Genomic DNA, 9,478 nt, shown 5'->3' on the forward strand with positions numbered 1-9,478 from the left:
AGTCTCTCAGTGTGATTTTGCCCTTACACTCGTAAGCAAGTGTGGTTGAATAGCCTACTTCTAACGTATGTACAGGTAACTGTAAAAATAAAGGAAACACCAACATAAAGCGTCTTAATAGGGTATTGGACCACAGCAAACCAGAACAGCTTCAACCTTGCTATAGATTCTAAAAGTGTCTGGAACTCTATTGGAGGGATGCGACACCATTCGTTCACGAGAAATTCCATAATTTGGTGTTTTGTTGATGGTGGTGGAAAACGCTGTCACAGAGATGGTTGCCTCGCTTCAAGTCCTTAGGAAACTATGCAGTAAAAAATAAAATACGTTTTATTTCTTACATTGTCAGCCCAGAAAATTTCTAGTGTTATTACATATGGCCGGGAAGAACTATTGGATATAAAAGCGACGTCAACTTACCAACATTACGACCAGGAATACGACTTTCCTGAAGCGAATCCTTTGTTCGGACCTCCACCCTGGACATGAGATCGGATCCCAGAGACTGACCCAAAACAACGCGGTCACCAAAGGAGAGGCAGACGGAGCGGCCTACTGGTCAGACTTAGAAGGCGAGCACACCATCCACCGCTTCCGAGCATATTACTCGCCAATGTCCAATCTCTAGACAACAAGGTGGACTAATTTAGGGTACGAGTTGCCTTCCAGAGAGACATCAGTGATTGTCGAGATCCTGGGTCTCGACCCCGCCCTGTGCAACTGGGTCCTGGACATTGACGGGCCGCCACCAGGTGGTGAAGGTAGGAAACAATATCTCCACCCTGCTGATCCTCAACACTGGGGCCCCACAAGGGTGCGTTCTCAGCCCTATGTTCACCCATGACTGCGTGGCCATGCACGCCTCCAACTCAATCATCAAGTTTGCAGACTACACTACAGTGGTAGGCTTGATTACCAACAACGACGAGATGGCCTCTCACTCAAAGTCAACAAAACTAAGGAGATGATCGTGGACTTCAGGAAACAGCAGAGGGAATACCCCCCATCGACATCAACAGGACAGTAGTGGAGACGGTGGAAAGTTTTAAGTTCTTCGACGTACACATCACGGACAAACTGAAATGGTCCAACCACACAGACAGCGTGGTGAAGAAGGTGCAACAGCACCTCTTCAACCTCAGGAGACTTGGCTTGTCACCTAAAACACTCACAAAATTTTACAGATGCACAATCGAGAGCATCCTGTATCACAGCCTGGTACGGCAACTGCACCGCCCTCAACCGCAAGGCTCTCCAGAGGGTAGTGCAGTCTGCACAACGCATCACCGGGGGCAAACTACCTACCCTCCAGGACACCTACACCACCCGATGTCACAGCCAAAAAGATCATCAAGGACAACAACCACCCGAGCTACTGCCTGTTTACCCCGCTATCATCCAGAAGGCGAGGTCAGTACAGATGCGTCATAGCTGGGTCCGAGAGGCTGAAAAACAGCTTCTATCTCAAGGCCATCAGACTGTTAAACAGCCATCACTAACACAGAGAGGCTGCTGCCAACATACAGACTCAAATCTCTGGCCACTTTAATAAATGGATTTAATAAAGGTATCACTAGTCACTTTAAATAACGCCGCTTTAATAATGTTTACATAACCTACATTACTCATCTCATATGCATATACTGTACTCTATACCATCTACTGCATCCTGCCTATGTCGCACGGCCATCGCTCATACATATATTTATATGTACATATTTTTATTCATCCCTTTACATTTATTTGTTTGTATAAGGTATTCATTGTGAATTTGTTAGATTACTTGTGAGATATTACTGCACTGTCGGAACTAGAAGAATAAGCATTTTGCTACACTCGCATTAACATCTGATAACCATGTGTATGTGACCAATAAAATTGTATTTCATTTGACCATTGCATGTATGACTATATAAACTGTTGATCAAATCAAATTGTATTTGTCACATGCGCTGAATACAACAGGTGTAAACCGTACAGTGAAATGCTTACTTACCCAACAATGCAGTTCAAGAAATAGAGTTAAGAAAATATATACTAAATAAACTAAAGTAGCACAATAAAATAACAATAACAAGGCTATATACAGGGGGTAATCGGTACCGAATCAATGTGCAGGTGTACAGGTTAGTCGAGGTAATTTGATCATGTAGGCATGGGTAAAGTGACTATGCATAGAAAATAGGCTGCGTGAACATTGGGGGAAAAAAGTATTTGATCCCCTGACAAAGAAAGGATCAGTCCATAATTTTAATGGTAGGTTTATTTGAACAGTGAGAGACAGAATAACAACAAAAATATCCAGAAAAAAGCATGTCAAAAATGTTATAAATTGATTTGCATTTTAATGAGGGAAATAAGTATTTGACCCCCTCAATCAGAAAGATTTCTGTCTCCCAGGTGTCTTTTATACAGGTAACGAGCTGAGATTAGGAGCACACTCTTAAAGGGAGCCCAGAACTACACGGGAGGATCTTGTCAATGATCTCAAGGCAGCTGGGACCATAGTCACCAAGAAAACAATTGGTAACACACTACGCCGTGAAGGACTGAAATCCTGCAGCGCCCGCAAGGTCCCCCTACTCAAGTCTACATATACATGCCCGTCTGAAGTCTGCCAATGAACATCTGAATGACTCAGAGGACAACTGGTGAAAGTGTTGTGGTCAGATGAGACCAAAATGGAGCTCTTTGACATCAATTCAACTCGCCGTGTTTGGAGGAGGAGGAATGCTGCCTATGACCCCGAGAACACCATCTCCACCGTCAAGCATGGAGGTGGAAACATTATGCTTTGGGGGTGTTTTTCTGCTAAGAGGACAGGACCACTTCACCGCATCAAAGGGACGATGGACAGGGCCATGTGCCGTCAAATCTTGGGTGAGAACGTCCTTCCCTCAGCCAGGGCATTGAAAATGGGTCATGGATGGGTATTGCAGCATGACAATGACCCAAAACACACGGCCAAGGCAACAAAGGAGTGGCTCAAGAAGAAGCACATTAAGGTGCTGGAGTGGCCTAGCCAGTCTCCAGACCTTAATCCCATAGAAAATCTGTGGAGGGAACTGAAGGTTCGAGTTGCCAAACGTCAGCCTCGAAACCTTAATGACTTGGAGAAGATCTGCAAAGAGGAGTGGGACAAAATCCCTCCTGAGATGTGTGCAAACCTGGTGGCCAACTACAAGAAACATCTGACCTCTGTGATTGCCAACAAGGGTTTTGCCACCAAGTACTAAGTCATGTTTTGCAGAGGGGTCAATTACTTATTTCTCTCATTAAAATGCAAATCATTTTATAACATTTTTGAAATGCGTTTTTCTGTTGTTTTTTTTTGTTATTTTGTCTCTCACTGTTCAAATAAACCTACTATTAAAATTATAGACTGATAATTTCTTTGTAAGTGGGCAAACGTACAAAATCAGCAGGGGATCAAATACTTTTCCCCCCCACTGTAGCAGCAGTGTAAAAAACTAATGGATGAGGGCGGTGTCAATGTAAATAGTCCAGGTGGCCATTTGATTAATTGTTCAGCAGTCGTATGGCTTGGGGGTAGAAGCTGTTAAGGAGCCTGTTGATCCTAGACTGGACCATACGCACTACCGTCTGTAGTGCCTTACAGTCAGATGCCGAGCAGTTGCCATACCAGGCGGTGATGCAACCGGTCAGGATGATCTCGATAGTGCAAACTGTATAACTTTTTGAGGATCTGACGACCCATGCCAAATCTTTTCAGTCTCCTGAGGGGGAAAATGTGTTGTCGTGCCCTCTTCACGACTTTCGTAGTGTGTTTGAGCCCTAATAGTTAGTTGGTGATGTGGACACCAAAGAACTTGAAACTCTCGACCCAGTCCACAACAGCCCAGTCAATGTTAATGGGGGCCTGTTCGGCCCGCCTTTTCCTGATGTCCACAATCAGCTCCTTTGTCTTGCTCACATTGAGGGAGAGGTTGTTGTCCTGGCACCGCACTGCCAGTTCTCTGAACTACTCCCTATAGGCTGTCTCATCATTGTCGGTGATCAGGCCTATCACTGTTGTGTCGTCAGCATACTTAATGATGGTGTTGGAGTCGTGTTTGGCCACGCAGTCGTGTGTGAACAGGGAGTACAAAAAGGGACTAAGCACGCACCCACGAGGGGCCCCAGGGTTGAGGATTAGCGTGGCAGATGTGTTGTTGCCTACCCTTACCACCTGGAGGCGGACCATCAGGAAGTCCAGGATCCAGTTGCAGAAGGAAGTGTTTAGTCCCAGAGTCCTTAGCTTAGTGATGAGCTTTGTGGGCACTATGGTGTTGAATGCTGAACTGTAGTCAAGTGAACAGCATTCTCAAATAGGTGTTATTTTTATCCAGGTGGTTAAAGGCAGTTTGGAGTGCGATTGAGATTGCGTTGTCTGTGGATCTGTTTGGGCGGTATGGTACTATGGATACTGAGGGACTACAGATGCTGTAGAGACTATAGCATCTGTAGAGAGTATAGAGGAACCGTGGCAGTGATCCATATGACAGAATAAGGCAAGAGAGAGTCTTATAGAGAATACTAGAGCGAGGGCAAGTATAGGTACCATGAAAAGCCCTGCTGACAGCTGTCTGTAGGCATTTATAAGAGAAGTGCCGACGTAGTCTGCAGCCACTACAAATAGACAGTACAAATCAAAAGTTTGGAAACACCTACTCATTCCAGGGTTTGTCTTTATTTTTACTATTTTCTACATTGTAGAATAAAAGTTAAGACATCAAAACTCTGAAATAACACATATGGAATCATGTAGTAACCCAAAAAGTATTAAACAAATCAAAATATATTTTATATTTGAGATTTTTCAAAATAGCCACCCTTTGTCTTGATGACAGCTTTGAACACTTTGGTCTGATGAAACCAAGATGTAATTATTTGTTTTGAATGTCAAGCTTCAAGTCTAGAGAAAACCTGGCACCATCTCTATGGTGAAGCATGGTGGTGGCACCACAGATGCTGATGCGTTAGCTGAGGCGGGAACTCGGGTTTCCTTTCTCAACTGGTTCCGCATAATGAATTCAAAATGGATTAAATTAGTATTTTTTGTTTCTCACCCATTTACAAACAATACCCTATAATGACAAAGTGAAAACATGTTTTTAGATTTTTTTTGCAAATTTATTGAAAATGAAATACAGAAGTACAGAAACCCCTGAGTCAATACATGTTAGAATCACCTTTTCACAGTGATTACAGCTGTGAGTCTTTCTGGCTAAGTCTCTAAAGCCATGTTTACACAGGCAATTTAAAGTGACTCAAATGTGCTAGAAAGCTAAACAGCTACCTAGTTAGGTAGATAACTGATGCGGCTAGCCAAAAATGACTTGTTTTGAAAGTTGGATCATCTTATCCTTTGAGGCTTTAAAAAGTTCTTACCCTATGATTTTGAACAATCAAAGCAACTGGGAAACATCCATCACAGGCATTGTTGTCACCTTAGCTTGCTACTTAACCTCTGAGTGATAGGAAGCACAAGCACCACCAACAATCAATCTACACCACTGCACACACACACTCGCCGTTACCAAACTCAGCAACAACAAAAAACATCCCTTTTTCAGGACCCTGTCTTTCAATGATAATTCGTAAAAATCCAAAGGACCCCTTCCCGCTCTGATCCCGCTAACGGGATTTATTGACAAGGTACCATGGCGGGAAATTCAAAACTGCAAGAATCTAATAATTTCAATTTCTCAAACAATCAACTATTTTTCACCATTTGAAAGATCAACATCTCCTAAATCCAACCACATTGTCCGATTTCAAAGAGGCTTTACGGCGAAAGCATAAAGTTAGGTTATGTTAGGAGAGTACATTGAAAATAGCTGTGTGTAATGTTTTGTCAATTCAAAGACAGGCGTCACCAAAAGCAGAAAACCAGCTAAAATTATGCACTAACCTTTGACAATCTTCATCAGATGACACTCCTAGGACATTATGTTATACAATACATGCATTTTTTGTTCCATCAAGTTCATATTTATATCCAAAAACAGCATTTTACAGTGGCGGTGAAATTCAGAATTTTCTTTCCCTCAAATGCTTCCGGTGGATCAGCGTTACAATTTACAAAATTACTATTCGAAAACATTGGTAAATTATAATATTGTCATTCAAAGAATTATAGATTAACATCTCGTAAATGCTACCGCATTGCCAGATTTCAAAATAACTTTACTGGGAAATCACACTTTGCAATAAACGGGGTGCTATGCTAAGAACAATAGGCTAGGATATACAGGTAAGCACCATCTTGGAACCATCTAATATCAATAAGACTATTGTAAATAATCCCTTACCTTTGATTATCTTCATCAGAAGGCACTTCCAGGAATCCCAAGACCACAACAAATGTGGTTTCTTTCGACAAAGTTCATAATTTATGTCCAAATAACTCCAAGTTGTTCCATGTTGTTAGTGCGTTCAGTTGGCTCCTCAAAATGTAGGGTGGGGGTGGGGGGGGGAAGTCACGACGAAAAGTTTAAAAAAAAGCTATTTGTTTAGCATCAATCTTTAGGGCCATTGTTAACGTGAAACATCAGTAATATTTCAACCCGACCTCTCCTGTGTCTTGAAAAACGTTTTGAAAAATGTCTCGCCTCACATGAACGCGCATGTGCGCGCAATAATGAAGTGACGACATCCCAGGGACGTCAACTTCCCTTCCTTGTCATTCGGTCTCTGTTCATCATAGACGCTTCAAAAAACTTTATAAAGATCGTTGACATCTAGTGGAAGCCGTAGGAAGGGCAAAATGAATCCTTTGTCACTGTGTGATCTATTAGCAATGACTCGAAAATAGTACAGCCACAAAATTCTCATTCCCTGCTTGTATTTTTCTCAGGTTTTTGCCTGCCATATGAGTTTTGTTATACTTACAGACACCATTCAAACAGTTTTAGAAAATGCAGAGTGTTTTCTATCCAAATCTGTTAATAATATGCATATCCTAGCTTCTGAGTTGGTGTAGGAGGCAGTTAAAAATGGGCACATATTTTTTTCAAAATTCTCAATACTGCCCCCTAGCCCCAACACTGTTTGCCATGCAATGCAATTAATGAACATGCACCTGTGGAACAGTTGTTAAGACACTAACAGCTTACAGACGGTAGGCAATTAAAGTCAAAGTTATGAAAACTTATGACATTAAAGAGGCCTTTCCACTGACTCTGAAAAACATCAAAAGAAAGATGCCCAGGGTCCCTGCTCATCTGCGTGAACGTGTCTTAGGCATGCTGCAAGGAGGCATGAGGACTGCAGATGTGGCCAGGGCAATATATTGCAATGACCGTACTGTGAGACGCCTAAGACAGCGCTACAGGGAGACAGGACAGATAGCTGATCATCCTCGCAGTGGCAGACCACGTGTAACAACACCTGCACAGGATCGGTACATTCGAACATCACACCTGCGGGACAGGTACAGGATGGTAACAACAACTGCCCAAGTTACACCAGGAACGCACAATCCCTCCATCAGTGCTCAGACTGTCCGCAATAGGCCGACAGAGGCTGGACTGAGGGCTTGTAGGCCTGTTGAAAGGCAGGTCCTCACCAGACATCACCGGCAACAACATTGCCTATGGGCACAAACCCACCATCGCTGGACCAGACAGGACTGGCAAAAAGTGCTCTTCACTGACTAGTCGCGGTTTTGTCTCACCAGGGGTGATGGTCGGATTCGCGTTCATGGTCAAAGGAATGAGCTTTACACCAAGGCCTGTACTCTGGAGCGGGATCGATTTAGAGGTGGTGCGTCCATCATGGTCTGGGGCGGTGTGTCACAGCATCATCGGACTGAGCTTGTTGTCATCACAGGCAATCTCAACGCTGTGCATTACAGGGAAGACATCCTCCTCCCTCATGTGGTACCCTTCCTGCAGGCTCATCCTGACATGACCCTCCAGCATGACAGTGCCACCAGCCATACTGCTCGTTCTGTGCATGATTTCCTGCAAGACAGGAATGTCAGTGTTCTGCCATGGCCAGCGAAGAGCCGGATCTCAATCCCACTGAGCACGTCTGGGACCTGTTGGATTCCCCCCAGAAATGTTCGGAAACTTGCAGGTGCCTTGGTTGAAGAGTGGGGTAACATCTCACAGCAAGAACTGGCAAATCTGGTGCAGTCCATGAGGAGGAGATGCACTGCAGTACTTAATGCAGCTGGTGGCCACACCAGATACCGACTGTTACTTTTGACCAATTCCCCCTTTGTTCAGGGACACATTATTCAATTTCTGTTAGTCACATGTCTGTGGAACTTGTTCAGTTTATGTCTCAGTTGTTCAATCTTGTTATGTTCATACAAATATTTACACATGTTAAGTTTGCTGAAAATAAACACAGTTGACAGTGAGAGGACATTTCTTTTTTTGCTGAGTTTATGACAACTAATGTAGCCTGGTCAGCAAATGAGTGCTGTTTGAACACACATCCGATTTGGTCACTTGTAACTTGCTGCTTGCACAGTCAGTAGTCCAAAAAGGATTTGGAAAACAAAACTGATTTGAGCATTAAGGCCTGCAGTGTGAACAAGGGTTAACAGCTTTGTACACCTGGATTGTACAATATATGCACATTATTGTAAAAACATTTCTTCAAGCTCTGTCAAGTTGTTTGTTGATCATTGCTAGCACGGCCAGCCCACTCACTAGGCAGGATTAGGTGGCCGCCTGTGGTGTCAGATTGACGAGGGTCATAATCAGTGGTTTCAAGTTTGTATCCGTACATTTTTGACACGCTGATCATAGCGAAAAATAAATTACTTCTGCATTTCCCGCTGTGTAAACACTTAGGCTCACGATAACTCCTGATAAAGTTGGGTAGCTGATATTCAGAGCTTAAATAGCCAAATTGATTAGTCATAGGAATCAGGACTAATAAAGCCAATGCAACAGCCTGTTTTACAAATGGTAGGCTTACCACATAGATGGGCATTCATAAAATTATATTTCAGGCAACACTGTAGGCTACACCTCAGTAAGCACGGACCGATGCCGACGCCTTTTGGACGTCTTTTTTTGTTGCAGTTCAGACCAGCCTTGATTTTCACATCCACAGACATTGGTTTTTGGTCCAGTCCAGACCAAATCTGAAAGATGTCTATGTTTGTTCAGATTTGGTGCGGTCCAGATCGGGCTTGATTTCAAAGTCCACAGACATAGATTTTTGGTCCTGTCCAGGCTAAATCTGAACCAATCATAGACGCCTTGATTTGTCCCAAACATACATGTCAATAAATTGCTTCTTTTCACCTTTCATTCAGAACCGAAATTGTACCTAACTTCAACGTCTGGAAAATACATATTTTAGACATCTTGTCATCGTCATTTTGTTTACTGGGACTATTCTATTTTGGGGGGGGGGGAACCTAGGGCAGAAGAATGGCAGTGACACAATATCGGGATGTTTTCTGGACCTTTCTCACTCTCTAATTGTGCTAAATCATCAGTGAGCCTGGAGA

The sequence above is a fragment of the Salmo salar genome, chromosome ssa16 (genome assembly GCF_905237065.1).
Source record: "Salmo salar chromosome ssa16, Ssal_v3.1, whole genome shotgun sequence".
In the NCBI taxonomy this organism is placed as follows: domain Eukaryota; kingdom Metazoa; phylum Chordata; class Actinopteri; order Salmoniformes; family Salmonidae; genus Salmo; species Salmo salar.